Source organism: Rhipicephalus microplus, chromosome 4, assembly GCF_043290135.1.
Source record: "Rhipicephalus microplus isolate Deutch F79 chromosome 4, USDA_Rmic, whole genome shotgun sequence".
NCBI lineage: Eukaryota > Metazoa > Arthropoda > Arachnida > Ixodida > Ixodidae > Rhipicephalus > Rhipicephalus microplus.
The window spans coordinates 224,557,589-224,583,691 of NC_134703.1; the positions used below are offsets into that span (position 1 = coordinate 224,557,589).

At 45.1% G+C, this 26,103-nt stretch overlaps 1 protein-coding gene across 1 annotated transcript in view; it reads right to left on the reverse strand.

The window, feature by feature from the left end:
- pyd (zonula occludens-like protein polychaetoid) overlaps positions 1-26,103 on the reverse strand; it is a gene marked incomplete at its 5' end in the record, with an annotated part of 754,603 nt that overhangs the window by 104,841 nt on the left and 623,659 nt on the right. The gene's annotated exons all lie outside the window — the stretch shown is intronic.

Here is a 26,103-nt window from a genome sequence, read left to right on the forward strand (position 1 = left end):
AATAGCATAGGGCACTGCGTCTTCTTTGAGACTAATACAGTATTCTCCTTTCATGGTACCTAAACCATGGAACAGAGAAGGGAAACACGTTTGCACAGTTTGATGAACTGAGGCGTCGTCTACAAATTTCACAATTCCTATTGCTGGCAAGCCTAAAATGACATTACTCCCCGAGTTGACGACAAAAACGTCCTGCCTAATCTGACATCGTCTTCACAGAATATTGGCAGTGAATTTTCCTTTTAGGTCTAACACTTCACTGCCTGGCCCCTTCAAAATTACGTTAAACTGCAGTAGATCTTTCGGTACACCAGGGAAGGATGCTGAAACAACGTTGGCCTCTGCTCCTGTGTCGACTTTAGCAGATACGGTCACCCCTTCAATAGCGACTTGAATAAAGTGAGCTCTTGCAAACGTACCAGCTAAAGTCCCAACAAAGTACGTTACACCCCTTCGATCTAACTGCTTACTCGAAGCATGACTTCAGCAAATACTGCACAGGCCTACCTCGGATGCACTTGCTTCGGCATTCGTGAAGTCCTGCCTTTGTGGGCACACCGCAGCGAAGTGTCCTCGTCGTTGGCACCTGTAGCAGATTGCTACTTTTGCAGGACACGATGACTTCCAATGACGGGCTCTGCTACACGCCACACACTTTCGGACGTCTTTGTTGACCCGTTGGTGCTGTGCCCACCCGCAAGCTTCTCGATGAACAGCGTCTACCTCAAGGCTGGTTGCTTGGTAGTACGCACTGTTGTGAAGATCATGTTGTTGTTGTTGTACCGCTTTTTTCATTATTGCCCTGGGCAGTGCAGCTTTCAGATTCAGTGTTGCGTCCATTTGGAGGGCCTCTGACAGCTTGGAGTCCCGTAGTCTAACGACAAAACAGTCGAGGATCAACCTCTCTTCCATCACGCCATAGTCACACCTATCTGCCAGCGTATGTAACGCCGTCACGTACTGGTCCACCGATTCACCTGCAGCTTGGTGGCGACGATGGAAGCACGCACTTTCGTAGACCAAGTTCCATGTGGCAACGAAGTATGCGTCGAAGCGTTTCTTCACCACTTCATAGTCCTTTGACTGTTCTTCTGATAATTCAAAGGTCCGGAATATGTTGCAAGCATGTCGCCCCATCGTATACATCAGCGTACATACTTGAACTTCCCCAGTTCACTCGCTAAAGTTGGAAGCAAATCGATAATCATCGTAGTCTTGCACCAACGCCGGCCACTCTGACACCTTGTCAAAGTTGAAGCTTGTTGGCGGTTGTACCGGGAAGGGCTGGCAGAAACCCGTATTTTCTGCACTCGCCATAGCTCGAAAAGCAGTGTGCTACACTTCTGACACCATGTCGGGTTTCCGTGACGAACGACACCGTGTTGAACACGAACGGGAAAACGCCCCCGTACTCTTTATTTATTCTGAATATATACATGTGCCTGTATGGCACGCATGCGCAGGGCGTTGCCCCGGTAGGGGCGGCATGGCACCACGTAAACATGATAACGGCTGAACGATTACGCCACACTGACCACTGATGCAACAAGTGGTGACATCTGATGTGTTCAGATGCTGGAATAGATTTGTGTACACAATGTGTATTCATGACAGGCAGCATGGTGCATCTTTTGCATTGATTCACATGTGCTTCTACAACTGTAGGCACTTCACCACTATGAAAGTCGCTTCAACAGTAGGCAGGTGCAGCGCCAGGGGTGGGCATCAGGGTGCTGGAGCCCCCTCCCCTCCTCCCCAAAATTTTCGCCTGGGAACATAGTCATAACACAATGGCTACCCCCAAAGAAAACCACTTATCGCAGATGTTGCCTCAGAAAAATGATCCTAGTGCCGCCCCTTACAATAGGGCAACCATACTTACACTTGGCACATCACCAAGTTGATGTGACAAAATATCAGCGCTATATGCCCACGTGCTGAGAAATTTATAGTATAACAGAGCCTGAAAACAGAGTGGTACAATGTAAATTATCAAGCACCGCTCACCAATCTGATGAAAAATGCGTAGCCATGCACTGCTACCAATAGCCACTGCATATCAGGGGTTCCATTCTTCCTTATTCCCAATTTTGCATCTTTTACGGCTTACTTAGCGCAGCTTCCTAAAAACTCATGCAATGTATGTGCACCAGACATGCATACATGCACACACACCCTTGGAAGTGAAAATCTGCCTCGAAATAAAATTTTGGTTATGCTCCTGACACTTTAATCCATTAGAGCGAACTTTATTTGCATAGCCTATACGTGTTTAAAACAAACCTGCCCATAACAAACTTCCATAAAACGAACTCTATGATATTAAGAAGATTTCCTATTCTCCTCAGTTACTCCATAAGGGCACAAGTATTTGCGACCTCTATGTTGAAAAAGTGGCAGCGGGCGACACCCTTAATATAGCAAATTTTCACCGCCAGCAACAAAAGAATTTTGCCCTGAATTTAGTCGGATTGGTGCCAAAATAACTGCTCTGCAGTTGCCCTGCTGCCAATGAAGAAGCAGCAGTGTACACGTATTGCACGCTTGAAGCCCCTGTGACTGGGAGGTGAGAGCTGATTCATGCACGTGAGGCGGGCCAGTGCACTAGCGCAGCTCCAGCTGGTGTTGCCACTGCAGGAGCATGTCGCACCACTTTTTGGTTGCTCTGAATAGTATTCTCTGGTATCCTTGTCGTTTGCTCTTAGTTTTCAACACTGTATGTGCGTGTGTGGTTTCACTGCATGTGCATGTAATAGCCATCGTCGACATTCATTGGAATTTAGTTATGCAGACAATCGTGTTGTCACTACCGAGGTGCCAGATTAGGTGCTGGTGGAAACTGTACGAGACCATGGTGATAACGACATATGTTTGGAGGTCTACTAATCTTGTGCTTTGCTTCCTTTAACCCAGCAGCATATTTGCTAGATTGTGAGTTTCCCTATTAGCTTTGGCAACGTGCCGTCACTTTGCCAGAGCCATCCTCGAAGGTCATAGCTAGACGATTACTGGGCAATGTTGTATTGATGTCCTCCGAACATTTAGTAGATAAAAAGAAATAATTATGCCAATAGGTCGAAACCATGAATGCGATAGCAACAAATTATTATACTATACAAAGTAAGGCTAGCAGCGAACTCTTTTGGACCTGATATCAAGTAACTCCAGAAAATGCTGGTGCAAAAGAAAACGACCTGTCCAGAAAAAAGTGCTCTTTTCGCAGTCTCTTCGCGTTGATAGTGCAGCACATAGAACGGTAGACGAGCTGTGCACTAGTGCTTACCAAGATAGCGCGTGCAGGCGATTGCGACCATACTGTTAGCTGGTAGCGGCGAGAGAAGGAGAGACGTGAGACGACGTCATTAAGGCGGCTTATGAGGTCATGCCAATCTCGCCGCTTTATTCTTAGGCGCTGCAGCAGAGCCAGCGCCAGACAGGCCAGGCGCAGCTCGAGCTATGCATGAGCTGTGCGAGAGGCGTAGCGCGGTGGCTATAAGTGATGAAGATGTTGAATGGCGATGAGGTGATGATGACACTACAGAATACTTCTCCCTGCAGAAGTAAACCCAGAATGAAAACAGTGAGAGCATAAGCACAAAAAGTCTTTAGGTCAAAAAACGAAAGGGTCCGTGAGCAGTCCAGGTCGTCAACGAAAAGGGACAATCAGAAATTAGTGGATCTCTGGCGGGCGACACTGGGAGAAACGCAGCGGGCAAAGATGAAAACGCCGGGTCGCTGCGATCATAAGCACGTGCGTCCCACAATGACTTCGCGGGATTATGTCCAAGCAGACGCGGCTGACAAAGGTGGAGGTACCCACAGGTGAAGCCGTGGGATGGCGCCAAAAATGCCGAGCCGGTGATGGGGGCGAGATGGTGCTATGCATTGAAGTGGAGCCAGGACAACTGAGTACTGAAGTGTAAAGGCCGCGGCGTTTCCAACAGCGCACATGGCATTGACATGGCTGTTGACCAGGAGCAGTTGGCAGGCAGTGTTGGCACGGACATAGCCATCGATGGAACACCGGCCTCAGCGTTGCAGTGTGGCTGGCATGCCGACGTGGGTGAACGAGTCGACACGCGTGGAAAGGCCGTGCTACAAGTAACGCACGAAGGTCACGGCAGGCAGGTAGGTTCACTGTGACCGGTCTGCCAATGTGCCACGTAGAGGCGGTAGCCACCTGGTCATGACGAGGGGCATGCCTGAATTGAGGTACATTGTTGTGTTGTGGTGTCGTTCTTTCAAGGCTCCGAAGGTTGGTCATAAGACCCGAAAGGCGTGGGCTCTACTGGAGAGTTGGCTGGCGCACCCATGCTCGTCGGGAAAGCCTGGTGGATGTCTACCTGCGTGGTTGGTACGGAATGGGCTGGCTGTACTGCCATCGACGAATTTGTCATCTGGTTCCCAGTCATTGTAGCAGCATACCGGAAGTTCTGCCTTAGCATGTTGTGGGCAGGAACTTCAGCTGCGGGAGACGTCGAGTTAGGTGGTAGTGGCCGCTTTCAGGATGCACAGATTGCCAAAGTCGATGGAAGGTCATGCTCAATGAATAATGTCGACTGTGGAAGCTCCGCAATCGGGTGTTGAATAACGGGCAAAATTATATCGGGCCCAGACTCCGAGGCGTGGGGCAAGGTAGCCGTCTTGGAGTCTTGCGGCGCTAAGGTGTTGCATGCCGTCGGTGTCGCGAAAAACGTGCACGTGGCAGGCATGTGCGACAGATCTTTATATGCAAGCTCCGAGAGAACGGACTTCTCAAAGGAGGGTTCAATCCCGGTGGGGGCGTCTCTACCTTGTGTTTCTGCAATCGGATCTGAGGTAGAAGTAGTCGTAGCTGGGGTAGTGAGGTCTTTTTCCATAGAGGGCTCCGGGCCAGTTGGTTACGCGGGCTGCAACACATAGGCAACCTTGACGTTGTGGGACACCGGAAGCGGGTGGTACGTGAGGTCGTAGCAGGCAAGCAGCGCTGGGCAGAGGGCATCATATGGCTGCGGGCTCGTGGTAGAAGTGGCTGCAAGATGGCGAAACTCTACCGGAAGCGCTTCGAGCAAAATGGCGTGCATAACGATTTAAGAAGGGTAAGAGCGGACTGAATACGAATACACAAAGAAAGGACACACACACACACACATAGCGCTACTTTCAACAGTTTATTTTTGTGATCACAACTCTACTTATAGGGCACAACGATAAGCACAACTCCTGCGCAGAAGTAACCGCAACATTACTACGCATCATAATGAACACCAAGGAAATCAAATTCCTTCTTCGTCAGCGCGATAGAAGGCATACTAACACATCTGTCAGCCAACTTTGTGTATTCGTATTCAGCGCACTCGTACCTTTCTTAAACATGGAATACCAACATGCCCATCTTTCCACCTTGGTGTGCATAACCGGCTGGTACGCGACGCCATTCACAGCGAGAACAGCGTCGAGCCGCATGAGCCATGCTTGGGGTAAGGTCGGGTGGAACGGCGGCACTGGCGGGCAGAGTGGTGGAAGCATGGCAGCCCGTAGCTCGTCGAAGGGCGCGTCTTTCGGGTCACCACTGTAGCAGCGAGAGTAGATAGACGTGAGACGACGTTGTGAAGGCGGCCGACGGGGGTCGTGCCAGCATCCGACAAGCCAGGTGCGAGAGCCCGTTCTTTTCTCGTGCAGCTTGAGCTATGCATGAGCTGCACAAGAGGTGCGGCGGCTATACGTGATGATGTTTAATGGCGATGATGATGACGCTACAGTTAGAATAAAAGTTCAAGGTTACTGCTGGAGCGACGCCCCCCCTCCCCTACCTCCTGCATCATTTCCTGCTTGTTAGTTACAGATTGGCAGGGGATTCTTTGTGCAGACTGTGGTGTTACCACATCACTCCCTCCCCCTCTCTTTGAAGAGCAGTCAGGGCTTGTAAAAATTTGTGGGTTGTAGGCGACATCAAGATGATGTAGTGAGAGAAACAGGTTGTAATGTCAGCATTTATAGATGGGGCACACCTGTAGATGTATTGGTGTTACCCGATTCCTCGAAAGCTATGTATGCTGGCTTCAATCGGTTGATCGAAACGAGCATGTCAATACCATTCACGCGTAGCATGAAAATTTTGTCGTCGCGACGAACAACCAGGTAAGGCCCATTGTAGGGTGGCTGCGACGGCCTGGAGACAGTGTTGTCGTGAAGGAAAGCATGCGTGCACATTGCTAGCTGCTGGTGACGGGCGTAGGTCAGCGATGGTGCATCAGAGCCTCGTGACTAAGTCGGTGGGATCTGTTATCGCAGAGTTCAATAGCAGTGCAGCAAGAAAGTTGCCTGGAAGGTCGAGTGGTTGCTCGTATACCAGTTCTGCTGGTGTAGTCAGGATGTCCGGCTTGAAGGTATAGATGGCAGCTGGGATGGCCTCGCACCAGGTTGAGCCCAGATGGCACATGATGGCTGCTTTGAACTGCCGGTAAAAGCCCTCAATCATCCCGTTGGTGCAGATGTGGTGGTCTTTAAGCACTCGACCCAGTGCCACTGTCACACTTTATTTGGGCAAACTTGTAACCGTGAAACTTGGGTTACTGTAAGCAATGCACCCTGTACACTGTTATGGTTGCACAGAGCATCAGTTGTCGATAATCTGACAATCAGTGAAGCGCGTCGGCATTAATACATAGATCATCGAATTTTACAGGTCATCTCAAAAGCTCCAGAATAAGTTCTGAGCGTTCATGTCTGGCGTGCAATTTCTATAAAACGATCTACTACAATCATGGAGTTTCTCGAACACTGAAGGTGCAGTTTGCGCTGAGCATTAGTGAGGGTCATTGTGGTCGTAAAAGAGTACAGCAAAAGTAAAATAAAAAACACACATCTTAAAAAAGCATCGCCCCGATGCTTAGAAGAGAACAGGGGTGAGAAGGGGGACAGAAATGCATGCAAGAATGAATAACAACAAAGCAAAAAAGCACACTAACAAAAAAAAAGGGCAGTACTCAGGGTCTTTTACGTGCTTCAAACGGCTTGAGGCACACGACATCCACGACTTCGGGTTGCGCATAATGTCGTTTAAAGTTGGTGATGCCATCGGGGACAACTGTACGGTTCAAAGTACTGTCGCAGAGGTTTTTCACAGAATCAATGTCGGTGTATTGGAGTCCACACGCAAACAACCACCAGGCGGGCTTTCCACGGAGCATCACTGAAGATTGTAATGGCGGCTGTCGATTGTTTGTTGGTTCTTGATCGAGAGGCGGGTGAGTTGTTGGGTTCCTCTCAACCCTATCGAAAGAGCGCCATGTAGAGGAATGCCAGATTAGAGAGCTCGCCATGTAAGAAAGAGCTTGTCATGTATGAGAGCTCACTTAGTATATAATGTAAATAAACCCTCTTCAAGTCTCTCTTTCTCCTGCCTCGACAACTTCATCCCGGATCTCCAGTGCCTGCAAAACCCGGTCGTAACAAGGGCCAATCCATGCGTGCTTGCACAGCGTCGAAAACGAAGAGCGAATGATACAGATATCATGGAAGAATATTCTGTAAAGTACCCTCAATATGATTGCAGCCCCACATATGTCAGGCTAACTAAAGGTGTGGCACTGCCAATGCAAAGATAGTTTTCTTTTTATTGGTTTAGAGGGGGAGGAACATCTGGGCATGTGCCCACGGCAGCAAGAATGGCGACACACCGATTCGTGGGCGTAGGCCCACCTGCCCACCCCTTGCTCACCTGCATGCAATAACAAGTGCTCACTCTCACCCAGTTGTTGCCCGGGCCACGAGCACGCCGCTGTTGTTTGGCGCTTCGTTGTTGGCGGGGCATCCGCGAAAAATGGGTGCTCGTGTCAAAATGACGAAATGCGGGGCAAAATTCGTAAGTTGTCTGTGGGAAAAATTAATTATATCAAGGTTGTCTCCCACTGTTACTTTGTAACATAGAAGTTGAATATACATGTGCTTCTATAGAGCAACGCTGAGAAACAGAAAAACTTCATTATATTGAAAAATTCGTTATATGGAGGTTCATTATAAGCAGGTTCAAATGTAGCAAGTGACCACAATCTGTGCGAATTTCGGGGCCCTTTCAGACCATCTTGACTTTCTTCAACCTCACTGCATACAGCCCACTGATGAAGGAATAGTAGGCTCCTGTGTCGACGACAGCTGTGACACTCTGGCTGTCGATGAGAACATCGAGGCCACTAGTGCGTCGCCTGGCCTTGCAGGTAGGTCGGGGCGTCGGATCATGGCTACGTTGGCTTACTTTGTGGCTTCTACTAGCGTCTTCAGTTTTTTCTTATGGCTACGAAGTTTCGACGTCGGAGCTACTTTGGAATTGCGGCAGGTTCTTGAGGTTTTGACGCGGTGTGTTTGTCAGGAGCAGAGGATCTTGGGTAGTTTGCCGTACAGCAACCACACCTCCATCAGTTGCTGCTCTTAGTTTTCCAGGTAAAGGCTTGCAGATCGGCCAAGAGCAGGGCTGGCATACTGCCTGCGATGTGGTGGTGCATAGTGGCCTGATGACAATGAACGGTAAGGTCATCGGGGTGTCAACTGGGCTTCTGCGAGGTAGTCAGCGATGTTGTGCTATTGTTCACCCAGCTGTGGGCACGGTGAGTTAACGTCGAAACTTCGTAGAACCATCTGTCGGTAACTCGGCAGCGGCAAGAAAGCACTAGGCATCAAGTTTCTTACATTTCGCCTTTGCAGGCTGACTGGTGATCACCAGATCATTGCCCAGATATTGTCCAATTTTGTGGAAGCAGTTTTCTTCCTGACACGACTGACGTCACTGAACTGCGGGAGCTGACCACCAAGAGCAATGAGGGATAAATGTCGCTCGCACATCTCGGGATCATCACTTGGTAGTGGCTCCGGCAACGAAGCACACGGCATCAAGTTTCCTATATTTCATCTTTGCGGTTTTGAAACGTTTTACTTGGGAAGTAAAAAAACAGCGCAAAAATGTAGACAAGGAGAGAGGAAGAGACGACACCATGCTGAACTCGCAATTAAACTTTATTAAAAGATACATGCACATATATCAAGCATTTGAGCCGGTCACGTGGACAACCAAAGGCGTCTGCGCATCAAAGCAAACAACACAAAAAAACATGCCAATCACTTTAACGTGGCAACGCTGAACCCAGGTACCGAACTTCTTTTTCACCAAGGGCCACCAACGGCTTGATTACACACTTTTCTTCCTCCTTTTCAATGAAAAAAGCCTCCATCACTTCCCTGGTACAGTTATCTCAATGTCCAAACAAACAAGTGGCTTTATCTGACAAAGGTTGGCAGCCACACTTTCTACAATGAGCTGACAGGTGCAACCCACCGGTGGCCATTAAAAAGGTTAAGTGTTCTTTTAGTCTTACGTTAATGCACCGCCTGGTTCGTCCTATGTAAACCCCCCCGCATGACAATGGCAACATATATACAACACACGATGTACACTGAACATATCTATTTTTTTCTCTTCTCCGGACAGTATGAGCAGGTCTTTTGTAGACCCGAACTTCTTCTATGCAGGCGGGTGCAAATGGAGGACAACTTCTTGGGAGCGGACATCACTACGCGTTCCCCATACCTACTGGCCACATTTTTCGAGCAATGTGAAAACTTGTGCACGTAGGGTACCACGACCGGTTTCTTTTCATTGCGCACGCGCTATGTTCTCCTGTGCGTATCACTTACGCCTTTGACCCACCTGATTAGCTTCTGACAATTACTCAAGATTCTGTATGCATGCGTGCACGTTTTCAGTAGCGCACTCCGCAGCGCAGCATAAATAATGCTTGACTTAACTATCTTAGAATGGCCTGAGGTGAACGGCAAGATACCCTTTACAGATCGGGGCTTGTACCGCCAACACAAATGTTCTTCATGAAACCGCATTCTAATATCAAGAAACTGAAGCTCTCCTTTTTAGGTAGCTCATAGGTGAAATTGAGCCCATGGCCAGAATCCTTAAAGAAGTTTAATATGTTAGCTTTCATGCTATGCTGACTGTCGGTTTTCATTACAATACGGAAATTATCAACATACCGAAAAATGCTGCAGGACATATTCATCAATTTATCGGCAACGGACCTGTCGAGTTGTCCCAGGAAAATATTACTTAAAACTGGTGCCACCCTAGATCCAATGTAAACACCAGATTTCTGGACATAAAAGTCCCCTTTCCACTCTACACACATTGACCGCAAGTAAAACGTCAGCAATTCCAGGAAGCTTTCCACGGAAACACCGCAACTGTTAACGAAATTAACTTCATTATTGTCCTCAACCACACATGACTTAACACTCTGCAGAAGTTCAACACGCAGTAAGGAGTAAAACATGTCCTCAATGTCGATGCTGAAAGCCGAACAAGAACCCGGATTATTAGTTTTGAGAAATTCTACTACACCTTCAGAGTTCTTTACTACAAAAGGGTCGACTACACTGAAGGCTTCCAGGTGCATCTGCAAGTAACACGACATCTCAGACAGCCAAGTCCCTTTTTCCGATACAATGGCTCTGAAAAAGGAATCAAGTTCATGGGTTTCCACTGAGAAAAAAAACTTGCAAGTTTAATTCTTTTGCCCTTTTCACTCTACTGACAAGACCGGACAGATTCCTATCTTGCAGCATAGCAAGAGCTTGCTGTTTCACCTTCCCTGTTTTAACGTCCACTTTTTTAAAATTCTTCAATACGGCTGTCTCAGATTTTTCATTGTAAGCGCTCTCATTCATGACCACAAACAGTCCTTCCTTATCCGACAAACAAACCCTAAGCCCGTTTCCCTGTAAAAATTCGACGACCATCTTGTCAGGGGAGAGCCTTCGCCTAGCCAACGACGTTTGAGTGCATACGTCTATACAATCAGACACGCTGTTTTAAGGATTCTGGCCATGGGCTCAAGTTCACCTATGAGCTACCCGAAAAAGGAGGCTTTAGTTTCTTGATATTAGAATGGGGTTTCACGAGGAACACATATGTTGGCGGTACAATCCCCGATCTGTAAAGGGTATCTTGCCATTCACCTCTGGCCATTCTATGATAGTTAAGTCAGGCATTATTTATGCTGCGCTGCGGAGTGCGCTACTGAAAACGTGCACGCATGCGTGGGAAGAAAATTTCATGAGCCGGGTTGAGAGGCTGAAGTTGGCAGGCTACCCTGATACGGAAATCTTGAGGAGTTGTCAGAAACTAATCAGGTGGGTCAAAGGCGTAAGTGGTACGCACAGGAGAACAGAGCGCGTGCGCAATGAAAAGAAACCGGTCGTGGTACCCTACGTGCACAAGTTTTCACATTGCTTGAAAAATGTAGCCAGTAGGTGTGGGGTACGCATAGTGATGTTCCCTCCCAAGAAGTTGTCCTCCATTTGCTCCCGCGTGCATAAAAAAAGTTCGGGTCTACGAAAGACCTGCTCGTACTGTCCGAAGAAGAGAAAAAATAGATATGTTCAGTGTACATAGTGTGTTGTATATATGTTGCCATTGTCATGCGGGGGGGTTTACATAGGACAAACCGTGCGGTGCATTAACGTAAGACTAAAAGAACAATTAACCTCTTTAACGGCCGCTGGCGTGTTGCACCTGCCAGCTCATTGTAGGGAGTGTGGCTGCCAACCTTTGGCAGATAAAGCCACTTGTTTGCTTGGACATCGAGATAAGTGTACCAGGGAAGTGACGAAGGTTTCTTTCATTGAAAAGGAGGGGGAAAGGTCTGTTGGGGACCGTTTCGTAAGTTTTTGGCAAGTAGGAAGGCAAATTTTTTTGTGTTTTTTCAGGTTGTTACGCGTTTTGATTATCAATATGAATAGGCTTGTCTCATACCTTGTTTGCTTTGATGCGCAGACGCCTTTGGTTGTCCACGTGACCGGGTCAAATGCTTGATATATGCGCGTGTATCTTTCAATAAAGTTTAGTTGCGAGTTCAGCGCGGTGTCGTCTCTTCCACTGTCCTTGTCTACATTTTTGCGCTGTTTTTACTTTCCAAGTATGAACCACAAACTAGCCCAACCTTTGCTATTATTTTTGAAACGTTTACTAATGCTACAATTACTGTATTAGTATAATAGCTGCTACCAATACTATTTTTGAAAGCGTCACTTGCGATAATCATAAGCCCTGATATTCTTAAAGAACTTAGAGATGCCCGGAGCTAACTAAAAGAAATGCGAAATGCACTTGTAAGAGAATTTCGACAAAAAAGTTGAGATGCGAAAAGCACAATATTATTTCAAAGCAAATGTTTTGATGAGATAATGTCTGAACTGAGCGCAATTAAGAAGGAAAATGCTGAAATGCGAAAGAAAAACGCTGTGCTATCTCATGAATGCCAACAGCAGATAAAAGCTGTGCTAGAAAATGAGCAGAAAATTAGCAGAAACTCATCGAGCTGGAACAACATTGTCGAAACAAAAATCTCGAAATCAAAACTGCATCGGTTTCACAAAACGAGAACTTACCCGTTGTGATGCTGTGTTTGAAAAAGTTAAAAAAAAATGTGATTTTCTACGACAGACCTTGGTTTTACACAGCAGACCCCAGTGTTTCTAAATGAGCAAAAAAAACAAAAAAAACAAGAAGACTAGGTGTTTTCCTTGGACAAAGGTGGTAAAATATTTGCAAGAAAATCTACATCGCCTCCAGCACTGCGGATTACTGCAGAGTAATGCGGATGATTTGATAAAGTAAACTAAGCCCTATCCAACGAATTCAGTATCTGACCCTGTTTGATCAAGATGGGTGCTGATTATTTCGCTGCTTGCGGTGTAGGTTTTCTGCGTATGAAGTATGCCAAGACCTTGTCATTTATTCATGTAAACCCTCAATGAGCAAGGAATAAAAAAGAGCATAGCCTTGCCTTTTTGGCCACGCTTCATTCGGAGCCAGGCATACTCATGGTCACAGAAACGCGATACAAAAACAGCATTGATGTTTTAAGTGTCCTGGCTACGAGAGCTTTTTTACGAACCGACTATCGAAAATAGTAGGAGGCGTCGGGCTGACGGTTAAAAATGAGATTGACTGTTGCCTAGTTGCTCCTTACTTATGTGTGACATGTGATTATGAAATCGTGAGTGTCCGTTTCTCGAATATTGTGTTCCCTGTCTTATACCAACCACCAAAAAGAAATGTGCCTAATTTCTTCGTATTCTTTGATAACTTTCTGGGATGGATGAATGACAGTCAACGCAAGCTCATTTTAGCAGGTGACTTAAATATAGATTTAGGCAAAGTCTCAGCGCAACAACAAGAATTTCGCGGGCTTTTGGAAATGAATGGGTTTCAAAATACTATATTTCTTCCTACACATATTCATGGCGACACATCTACTTTACTTGATCTGTTCATTACTAATTTAGAATAAAGCCATCTTGCATAATTACTGTGCTAATTAGTGACCATCTGCAGATATTTTTTGTGACAAGCAGCTGTTGTGTTCCTATACACAGTAGGGAACATGCTCAAACTATCAGAGATGTAAGTTCATGTACTCTAGCCATGTTTTGTAACACACTAACTATGATCAATTAGTCAAATGTTATGTGCACAAAATGCCCTTGCGCAGTTTACGAAATGTTCATAAACAAATTAAAAGGTGCTTACGATAAGCCATTTCCATTTAAAACATTTAAACCTTGCTGTATATGGAAGAAACCATGAATTACAAAACAATACTTATGAGAAATAGGTGCAAAGAATAAGCTTTATATTGTGTTCTTAAATAACAAAAGTGAAGAAGTGTTTACACTTTTTGAGGCCCAAAAAAACAAAATGAATAGTCTTCTGCACTCTGAAAGAAGGCGGTAATCACATAAAAGTTTCTACATGAATGCAATGAGAAAGCCAGTGCATAAAAAAGGCTGAATGAATTTCTTGGCCACAAAAACCATAAATTACCGATCTTTCACAGGTCATTTTAAATGGTCGAACCATTTCTAGAGTGTCCTTAGAAAACAAATTTAATAAATATTTTACCTCTCTCTCAAGTGCTAACAGCCATACCCCACAGTGTCTACAGTACCTAGGTAGCCCACTGAAAGATAGTGTTTTTTTGGCTCCAACAAGCAAAAATGAAATGATTTCTGTGTTTATCTCACTGAAGAACAGTAAATCTACTGATGCCAATGGCTTCCAGATTCAACCGGTGAAGGAAGTTTTAGATACAATAGCGCCAACTGGCAGCCGTGTGAGACAGCAAAAGCTTGTTCCTCACATGCCTGTGTTTGCTTATTGCAGTTGACAACACATCAGTTGATCTTCATCGGTGCACCGTCACATGCTGTACTTCTAGGCATCCTTGACTGCGTCGCACATTTCAGGAGGCAAGCCCTCATGAAGCAAGGACACTACCGCCAACGAGTAACATCAAAGCCTTCTTATAAAACCTGCTTTGAAATACAGCGCTTCACTTAGCAGCAGTGAGGGCAGCAAAAGCTTGTTCCTCACATGCCTGTATTTGTTTATTGCCGTTGACAACACATCGGTTGATCTTCATCGATGCACTGTCACATGCTGTACTTCTATGCATCATGGACTGTGTCGCACATTTTGGGAGGCAAGCTCTGACGAAGCAAGAACACTACCATCGTCGATGAACACCAGGGGAAGCCTTCCTATAAAACCTGCTGCATTGAAATACCACGCTTCACTTGACGGCAGCAGCGAGGGCAGTGAAAGTTTGTTCCTCACAAGCCTGTGCTTTTTAATAGCAGGTAAGCACTCATTATTTGTATACTAGACAAAAATGAGAAGACTTTTGCAGCCTTTCTGCTGCCAAAGTAGTGATTTCTTGTTTGAATCATTGCTGTAGTTATGAATGAATTGACTAAATTTCGAGAAGAAATGCGAGACGAGATGCTTAAATTTAAATCGGCTATTGAGAAAGAGCTAGGATGAGAAATAAGAGACCTAAAAAACAATGTGAGCTTTTGAGCGACGAAGTGGAGAAAATGAAGAAATAGAATGCCGATCTCATGGGGGATAACAAGTCCCTCAGAGAGATTAACAAATAGCTGAGAACAGAGTGTGAAGCTTTCAAGAAATAACTGTCTCAACAAGAGCACAAGATCACTGCATCTGAGCAATACTCCTGCGGATGCAACATCGAGAATGAAGGTATACCAAAACTTGCAGATGAGGACCTTGGAAACGCCCTTTAAAGGATCGGCCAACAGCTGAATGTGTCTATCAACAAGGAAAATGTTGAAATATGTCATTGAGTACAGCTAAAGAATGCTAGTTCAATACGTAACATAATAGTGCAATTCCACAGCTGTTCCAAACGTGATTCGTTTCTCCAAAAAGCAAAAGAGACCCGCATCTCAACACAAGACCTTGGTCACTCCCTTAACACAACTGTGTTCATGAACGAACATTTATGCCGCCTAGCTCTGAAGCAGCTTCTTGGCGAGGCAATAGCTATAAAAGAAAGCCGCGAACTGGAAGTTCGTTTGGATGAATGATGGCATATGCTATGGTGTGAAAAACCTCATTGGGTCCCGAAGGTCAACCCTGAGTTGACATGAACTGTATGGCCAATCGCATCAGCCATACTTTACGGCATTTTATTTACCGGCTGATAAAAAGTGTTCCACACTCAATGTTATGGCTGTTGATGGTGCTGACTGATGCTCCAACGTTTAATGCGCATATATACCCCAGAAAGTGCACAGGGGGGTAGCCACCATGGTAGCTCAGTTGGTAGAGCATCGAACCATTATTCGAAGGCCGCAGGTTCGGTCTCTACCCATGTGAAGTTATCTTCTCGTGCACTTTTTTTTCTTCACATTTACATTACAATTACTTTCAATAACACCCCCCATACTTTCCTTGGCATGATGGTATGTTAGATCTCATTAATTAAGGCACAGGCATGTAGTGAGTATGAGACTAGTCTTGCCATTACTTGTGCTTGACGAAGGTTTTCCTTGGTGTAAGACAAGGACGGAAGAAGCCGCGCTGCTCGATCGAAGCTTTTCGGCTGTTTGCTGCACTGATACTTGTTCTCTTTTTTATTACTGTGACAAACTGGTGACCTGCTGAGTACGATGCCACTTCCCTAGCTAGAACTCAAGATGTTTCAAGCTTATGCCACCATTTCTATGATTCCAGAGGAAAACTCGGCACTTCGCCACAGTCGCTGTTTGCTAGGACTACATCCTAAATTTGGTCCCTTAAGCCTGGCAAGAGTGACCACCCTAAAGAAATGTCAGATGCAAGAGAGCGACATAGACATACTCACATTGACCCCAAGAGTCGTCTTTGCAGTGAGCATCTCTTAAGTAGTCTTATGGTGATGTGTTCGAGGACGTGCACTACTGGCTAGGCCATTTTGACCGGGTTGCAAAGAAAAAGAAAGCCGAGCAAGCTCTGCAGAGCTGGGTTCAGAAGCCAAATGAACATTTAACTATGCTTGTCGAGGATATGTCGGGCTTATTTAAACGCACTGACCCAGGGATGGATGAGACATAAAAAAAATGGCAGATCCCACGTACAATGGAAATTGATGATATGCGAAACACCAATGAGAAAGATTGTATGTCACTTTAAAATCAGAACAGCGTTACAAGGAGGCCATAAATTACCGTGTTTACTCGCGTAATCCTCGCACTCGCACAAATCTCGCACCCCCCACATTGCCCAAGAAAAATACGATTTTTTTTCTCTCGAGTAATTATCGCACCTGCGAAAACTGTCGCAATTATTCACTGTTGCAGTGAAGGGTTTAATATTCACTCGTGCCTTGACTTTAGCCACCAATCAGACAACCTTCATCAAGTTAATACTACCCGCTTAAAGTCTATTTTGCCCTCCCTGTCCCTAAACCTCATTGCTTTGAAAAACTCTGTGCCATCATCCTGAACTATACGGTGAAGCCCTTTAAGAACATTATCAAGTGTTCGGCAGTTTTCTCCTCCTCTCCACATGCACTGCATACCGTGTCTATCCCTTCGTATATGGCACGATATGTCTCGGTTCGCAATACTCCCGTCCTGGTCTCAAAGAGTAGAGAACTACCCCAGGTATTATCATAGATCTTTTCCTTGGCAATTTCCTGCTTAAAAGTTCAATAGATCTCTAGTGCGGACTTGTTAATCATGCCAATTCTTCACATGTCAGTCTCCGTTTCCTTCACTTTCTTCTTAACCGATAGTTCTTTTTTGTTTGGCCACCTGCTGTTTTCTAAGTACTTACCAGTCAATTTCCTTGTTCGCTTCCTCCAATTTGTATCGACATTCTTCATGTACAAGTAGCTGAAAACCTTCCTAGCCCAACGCTCCTCCCCCATTTCTCTCAATCGCTTCTCAAACTTTATCTTTCTGCCAGCTTCCCTGCCCTCAAATGATGTCCATCCCATATCACCTTGCACTCCCTGATTTGGTGTATTCCCGTGAGCTCCTAAAGCTAGCCTACCTATTCCACGTTGCTTAATTTCTAATCTTGCTTGAACTTCTGATCTCATGCACAAGACCACATTGCCAAACGTCAGACCAGGAACCATGACCCCTTTCCATATTCCTTTCACAACATCATACCTATTGTAATTCCACAGTGCCCTATTTTTCATGACTGCTGCATTCCTGTTACCTTTAGTCGTCACGTATATTTCATGTTGCCTTAGGTACTCGGTCCTATTGCTTATCCATACGCCCAGATATTTGCATTTATCTGTTATCTCTAGCGTGACCTCCTGTATTCTAAGCTCACTACCTTCATTATCATTAAAAATCTTGACTGCTGATTTTTCCTTACTGAATCTGAAATCTAATCTATCTCCCTCATTACCGCAGATGTCGATCAATCTCTGCAAATCTTCCTTGTTGTCAGCTATTAGCACTATATCATCTGCATACATTAATAGTGGTAGTGCCTGATCAATGAGTTTTCCTTGTTTGACGAAAGAGAAGCTGAAGCCAAGTCCACTTCCCTCTAATTTGGCCTCTAATCCTTGTAGGTACATCATGAATAACAAGGGTGACCGGGGACACCCCTGCCTAAGTCCCCATTTCACCTCTGTAGGCTTGGATACCTGTTTTTCCCACTTTATAACTACCTTGCTACTTTTATAGATTTTCTTCAAAAGATTAGTGACTCCATCTTCCACACCTAGCGTGTCCAGTATTCCCCACAAGTCCTCTTGAACTACACTATCGTACGCTCCCTTGACATCCAAAAATGCTAGCCACAGGGGCCTGAGTTCCTTTTCTGCTATTTCGATGCACTGCGTCAGTGAGAACAGATTGTCTTTGAACCTCCTGTGTTTCCGAAACCCATTCTGCAGTTCCCCCAGCAACCCCTCATCCTCTATCCATGCCTGCAGTCTTTCCTTTATAATCTGCATCGCGAGCCTGTAACCACTGATATCACTGTTATAGGACGGTAGTTGTTTATGTCAGCTTTGTCCTCCTTTCCTTTATAGATCATGCTCATCCTGCTAAGTTTCCATCCATAGTCCCCCATCGATTATTGTTCTGCTCACTGCCTCTCTCAAAGTCTGTGTAGACTTCGGACCCAATGTCTTTATCAGCATAATTGGAATGCCATCTGGGCCTGTTGATGTACTACTTGGAACCCTCTTCTCTGCCCTTTCCCACTCTTGTTGTGAAAATGGAGCCATTGCTACACTTGATCCATCCTTGTCTATTGTGGTGCATAAGGCACTTCATTGTTGAAATTTTTCTGTCACCCTTGTTCTTATATATTCAATAGCTTTGTCCCCTTCTAGCCTAGCACCTTGAGCTGTAGTTATAAACCTCTGCTCTAGGCTTGTTTCATTTGTTAGGGAGTTTAGGTGGTTCCAAAATTTTGCAGCTGCCTTTCTGTCTTTTTTATGTACTTCTGCCAGCCACTGAGCACCCTTTCTTCTAATCTTTTCATTGATAAGGAGGTATGGTTCCCTTCAAGAGCTTAGAAAGATGTCCCATTTTCTTTCAACATCATCTGTCGGTTCACCCCGCTGCTTAGCATGTCTGTGTTCCCTAGAGGCGTCCTGACATTTCGCTATGGCTCTCTTAACTTTCTCATCCCACCAACTCTTGGGCTTGTGTCTTCTTTTCCAGGGTGACTTGTCACGTGCCTTAGCAAGCTCTAGCTCAAACAGTCTAATTAGATTTGTGTATGTTCATACTGTTTTATTATCCTCAGTGATTACTTTCTGAATTTGTTTAGTAGCAATTGCTATTTGCCTTTCTGAATGAAATTTGAAACGAGAAGGATAGCTCGCGCCATCTGGCGCCATCTCTTAAGCATCAAGCGTACTATTGCACAGAGATTCAATCCAATCCAAGCCAAGCCGAAGTGGCCAGTGCGCGTTGCGGCGCGTTTTGTATATGGTGTCGGTAATCTTGGCTCGTTATGGGGCCATACTGAAGCCACACGGCTGCTTCAAGTTGCTAGTGATAGATCACGCACTAAACAACGGCAACAGGGCCGCCGGTAGGCCCTTCGGAGCCTACGATTTTTGTGTTGGCTACTGGTAACGGCAGCAGAAAGCCACCAAGACGCGTTGGGCCTGCCGTGTGCATAAAAATGGGATTGATGATAAACTTTAATTCTTCAGAAGGAAACTGCGGACGATTCTGTTAAATAGCCATCAGCCCAATACTGACGTCCTACGTTTACCTTTTGAGGACTCCTGTTGAGCGCAGACCGTTACCACTACGCCCACAAGCTTACGTATGATATTCTAATTCTCAGCTATTTTCTTGCACTTTTTGTGTCTCAAATAAATCTTGCCTTGTGTTGAACCTCTGCTTTTATTGTGAGGCAAATATCAATTAGTACTTCTCAAAGCTTGCTGTTAGTTGCTAGCGTGAGAATCTCGATTTGCGGCCACTTCATTTTTTTTCCCCCTCTGTACGTTTTTGTGTAAAGTTTTCTCCGCGTAATTCTCGCACCCTTTATTTTTGCATCGGTTTTCTGGCAAAAAAAAGTGCGAGGATTATGTGAGTAAATTAGGTGTACCGTACAAGACTTGCATGTCATGATTATCATGTTTGGGCACGTCATTTATCTTCATCGCCCATTCATGTCACGTAATACCAAGTTTTGTATATGTGGAGCTAGTGAAACGGGCACGAGCACGCTATGCGTATCATGTTTTAAATGACACGCATATCTTGATTATCAAGTTTGGACGTGTCAATTACCTTCATCCTTTATACACGTCATGTGGTACCAAATTTGGTATACGTGGGACTAGCGAAATGACTGTGAGCGCGCTAAGAGCGTAGCATGTAGTCATGTACATGACATGCATGTCATGATTATCGTGTTTGGACGTGTCATTTACCTTTGTCATTTATTCAGGTCCCGTAATACCAAACTTTGTATATGTGAAGCTAGCGAAATGGTCATGAACACATCATGAGTGTGATATGTATTCGTGTTCTTACATGACACACATTTCATGATTATTAAGTTTGCAACAGCCATATACTGCGCCGTTTCTGAGACAAAGTGTAGATAAAAAAACCACGTCACTCCAAAATCTTAGCGATTCAGAAATTGCGTGCATGGTTTAATGAGCACGTAGAAAAGTTTCTCAAGACATGCTGATGAGCACAAAATCATTACATCATGCAAAGACAGCGCCACTTTATTGCATACTACCAACGCAGGCCTATGAGTACATTTTTATGGAATAATATCTTTTACTATATAGGAGAAAACAATATTTAAATGCTAACAGAATTATTGTGAACGCGTACACGAACGAGTTCATGGTCACGTGACAGGGCAGCTCGGATAACTCAAGTTTTTGCCAATAGGCGGCATCACAGGTTACTTTCGCGATTTTCAATGATGACATAAAAAGATAACTCCACTTCTCACGAGAAAAATACGGTTTAGGTCACTATGAGAAACAATTTTTCCATCTGTGCAGTCATCTAATTTAATGTTCTGGGCAGTTGTCAGTCCTTTTAAAGCATGCTACCCATTACACAGAATGAAGTCGTATGCCAAAGCTTCAGACACAGCCATTTTGAACTCAATACGTTCTAAGGACAGCATATTGCCATCATGTTCAACACTTAGAGCCGATGTTTAAGGGTCCCCCAATTTGCATTCATTTCGAGTAGCTTGAAATTTTTGAAAATTTGAATACTGTAACATTCGTTAGAACATTCGAAGCATTCGAATATTCACACAAGCATAGTTGAATGTACAGCCTTTATAGTGCTTAATGACAGGGGTTGCCATTTATTTGGTTTCTGAGTCACTGTACTGCATTGCACAGCCTAGTGCAAACTTGAACCACTGCAACACAATCTTGACTGACAAGATCTTGCTAGCTTGCTGCAGTATAACCACAAGTGCGAAAGGCAGCCACTGTTTGCATCATGAGTTGTCCACAACTTTGTGAGTGCTGCACATTGTGAAATTCCAATGAAAAATGCTTGGTGGCATTTTCTGTGCTAGTGTTCAATGATAACAAAGTCTGACCGGTAAGCTTTTTATAGAAGTTAATAGGTAATGCAGTGAAGACATGACGACAAAGAAAACGAGCAAGCAAACGACATTTTTTATAGTAACCAGAGGACACGAATTTATTTGATTAATATGAAGGGTTTAACATCCCGAAACCACCATATGATTATGAGAGACGCCGTAGCAAAGGGATCCAGAAATTTCTACCACCTGGGGTTCTTTACGTGCACCCAAATCTGAGCACACAAGCCTACAGCATTTTCGCCTCCATTGAAAATGCAGCCACCACAACTGAGATTTCATTCCACGATCTGTGCCACTGTAATTGGGATTTCATTCCATGATCTGTGGGTCAGCAGCCGAGTACCTTAGGACCATCGCAGCGGAGCAGAAGACACGAATATCGATGAGGGTGGAGATTTGGGCTAGTCCGTATGGTAGCGTGATAATATATGGTAGCAGAGACAAATGACATAGATAAAAGAAGACACATTCGAGACAACACAGCACTAACTTTCAGCAACAGTTTATTACTCGCAGGGTCCGTTAGTATATGTACACCACAATATCACGCGTCACATGTGCACAGCTCTCACAACCATAAATTGTAACAACCTACGCACATACATCAACACTTCACAAAATAAAATACGTGCATTACAGTGTTGTCAAGTGTTAATGTATGTGTGTAGGTTGCAATTTATGGTTGTGAGAGCTATGCATATGTGACGTATGACATTGTAGAGTATATACACTAGCGGGATCTGAGAGTGATAAACTTGTTGAAAGTTGGGGCTGTATTGTCTTTCTTGAATGTGTCTTCTCTTGTTCATGTCCTTTCTCTGTGCTACCACGTACCATGTACTCGATTCTATGCATCCCGTTTTTCCACGATCAGGATATTAAATGGTAGCGGGGGGGGAGTGTGCTTAGATTCGAAAAATAAAAATTGACCGCACAGCCCCACCCCTTTTTGCGACAACATATCAATGAGATTGATGCAAAAAATCGTATTTTAATTCGAAAAAAAAAAACAAAAGAGAAATATAGGTTCACACAGTGAACCCACCACTTGTGATCAGGTCAGTCACTATCACTGCTGCTCAAGTCCGTTGCACCCCTTGAGTCCATGCCACGATTCGAGCCGTCACTCTCTGTGTCCCATAGAAGATAGTCTTCGGTGCCGTCTAAGTTGTTCGTAATGCAACATTTCTAGAACAACTTTGCAACAACGTCGACTTTGATTTATTTCCACATGTCCGAAATCTATGAAGCTACAGTGGGCAGGCATGCTTTCTGCAACTTTCCCGTCGGCGTTTTTCTTTTTTCAGTCAAGGTTCCTGTTTTACTCTTCATGCTCCTGTCGAAGGAGGGCCTTGAACGGCTTGTTTACTGAGACGTCCAGGGGTTGCAACTGTGGTGTCATGCCTCCTGGAATCACGACCAAGTCGCACTTGCTCTTTAGCAGCTTAGTCTTCACACCTGCGGTGAGGTGGCTGCGAAAAGCATCTAAGACAAGTGGGAACCGTGTACCTGAAGCTCCCACAAGCTGTTATCCATCCTTTCTCATGGACTCGAACGATGACATCCTTCGATAAAACACTCATTTTTTGGCATGTTACCCCTCTTCAGAATTATGTAGGGCGGAAGCTTGCGGCCGTCAGCTGTGATTCACAGCATGACTGTGATATGCTGCTTCTCGTGCGCTACAAAGTGAGTTGTTGGGCGAGTTTGTTCATTCCTACAGTAGATTTTGGTGCGAAATAAACACGAGAGACGGACTTGCGCTTGTCTGTCTTTCGTGTTTATTTTGTGCCAAAAGCTCTCGTACCCTGTTGTCTTCACCCTCCCTACCCGAGCTTCTACCTTGTTAATGGTGCTTGCTCTTGCCATATAAAAAAATGGCCTTCTCATAAGCGTTGCCAATCTGGCTTAAATCATAGCTGTTTAGTCTGCGGAGATGTAGCACATGTTGCTGAAAAGCGCCGAGTTTGTTATTGAATCACTTGGCAGCTTTTGGCATATCGTTGTCTGGCATCTCAAGAAAATCCATTTCTTCGTATCATGTGTTCTACCCCAGCCATGGCTAGCACGAAACACGGCGTAGGGAATCTCCATTCTCCTCACGATCTCCATCGCCTCTGTCTGAAAGGCATCGGCAGTGACAGCGAAGCCCCTGTTTCTTTCGCTGCAAAAAAACTTGCAGACTTCCTCTTCAAGTTCAGGGTGTCAGCCCTTGCAGGGTCTCAAATTTTTCGCGAGTCGCTGCAACCCTTGAATATCTGATCCCGCTGCTTCCTCCACTTGGTTATACAGGCTAGGTCCACGCCGAATTCTGCAGCAGCAGTGTGGTTGCCATTGTCCTCGGCAAACGTGATCGTAGCTCGCTTAAACTTCAAGTTGTAGGATGCCCTTTTTGCACTCATTCTGATTGATGTCAAGGCTATCGAAAAACTGACAAAGAAACATGCGCATGCCAACCGCCGCTGCAACCTGTCCGGACTTGCAGATTGGATTGACCGCCGATTCTTGTGCCCCAATCTCTTGTGTAAACCTAGCAACACACGACATGGCGGCTTTCGAGATTAGCGACGAGAGGGCGCGCTTGGCGGCCCTGACTGTGCCATGTTTGCAGAAAGAAAAAAAAAAAGGGGGGGTGCTTAGTTTCGGAAGCGAACTTCTTAAAAAAATGTTTAGAGCGATAATGGGGGTGCCTGGAATCGCGTAAATACAGTATACGTGATGGCGCTATGGTAACGTTACTGAAAGTGCATGGCCTTTTCTATGTTTACCATCAGCACCTACGCGCTTATTCACTACTAGTATCTCGCTTTTTTTTTTCTCTTACATTAAGCTTATTTTTTTTGATGGTTTGAATACTAACATGCCATTCAGTTCTGTTGTGTAGTATTCAGTGATGTTTTCTTTTGATTAATGGAAAGTCTTTTCACAATTTGTGTAGTTTTTTTATAGCTTGTTTGACATCATTATCTCACGCGTATACTCATCTGATTTTCATTGCTGTTCTATTCCTATTAAGATTATTATTAATATTTCCTCATTGTTATTCCTGTTAGGACATGTATAATAATTGACAATTAGTTCATGTTATTGTTTGTACGGAAATTGTACCAATTCGTGTATGTATTCCTTTTATGCTCCCCTTACACCATGCCCTGTTGGGTCTGTAAGGTATTTTGAATAAATAAATAAATAAAACGACACTTCAGCTCATTCAAATGACTACATCTGCTACCATGAAATCCTTCCCGAACTATGAAGAGAGTATAAATGCTGAAGTAGTGCCACAGCTGACGAACGAAATGTCAGGCTTCGACATGTGCCTGTATGTTTGTACGGTGAACTAGTAACAAAAATGAAAACATGATTTCTTCACCTCATGCGTGACATAAAACGTGTTAACATCGTACGTCAAGCTGAGCGCGCTCCTATCTAGTTGCATGCAGTGCATCGCCTACTTAGCTCACTCTATCAGCGCCATGCCCTGTAAGTGATACGCGTGCATCTGCACCTGCCTAGAGATATATTTTTTTTTGTGCTACATAATACTTAATACCACATAATACTAATACTGCTTATTATTACATAAAAAATCTTGGAGTTATATCTACATCTGTTTGGTTGCAACGGCGTGTTGTTATGCTTGGGAGTCCACACCGAACGTCATTGCCTCTGCAAAGGCAATCTGTGTCAAGGCCAGCGAGCGAGCCCACCTGACACCATCAACTCAAGGACGTCATCAAACAGCGGCGCCGGTCTATCTTACGCAACGCACGGTGAGCTCCCTCTACCCACGGGCCCGATAGCAGACCGATGATGCAAGCGGCACCATCCAGTTTGGCAAGTATTACGCAATGCGTGGCAACATCACTCGTTCTTGGGTGCAACTCAGGGCAGCGGCTCCGACTTTGAGGATCATAATGCAACCCAGCGGCGAGTCCCGATTTGAGGAGGCTGACTCCACTTTGAGAAGCTGACTCTGTTGGTGACGTAATGAATGACCTGGGGCCTATAATAAAAGCCAAGCGGCACGTCGACAATCAGCCGACTTATGCGTCAGAGAGAAGCAGACGTATGCGTCAGAGAAGACATCTTGGTTCTTCGAGTCCCTCAGCTGTCGGCCCCAGTGCTGATTATGTAACGCCTCTATTTCTATGCTGTACATAAACCTTGCCTTAACTCACAGTCGCCTTGTCGATCGTCTATCAGCTCTGCACAGAAACAGTCGCGAGCTGAGAAACACATGCTACCAAACAGCCAATGACCTTGGCAGCAGCGAGTTTCGGAGCAGTGGCGCCTTCAGGACCATCTTGGCGTCGCGCTTCATAACAGTGGATGGCAGCTGCGGGATCGGCCGGCGTCAGCGACATCGATGCGGTAAGTGCCTGATGTTTTCCACTCAGTTCACCAGACTACTCTAGCACAGGTTATAGTAGTTTAGAAAAGGGCTGTGTGAAGCATTAGTGAGTGAGCTTTGATCGTTTCAAGCCAAGTTGGAGCGCTTTGAAACCAAAGTTCATGCGGAGGGGTGTAAACACGGTAGTGTTAAAAGTTACTTGCGCGTCTTGCTAGTCGACTTACAGTGGGTACCATAAGTAAATTCTTAACAGGGGCAAATAGCAAGAGGCTAGTGTGAACGATAGAGAACCTTAAAGTGAAGGAACTTATCGAAACTTGTG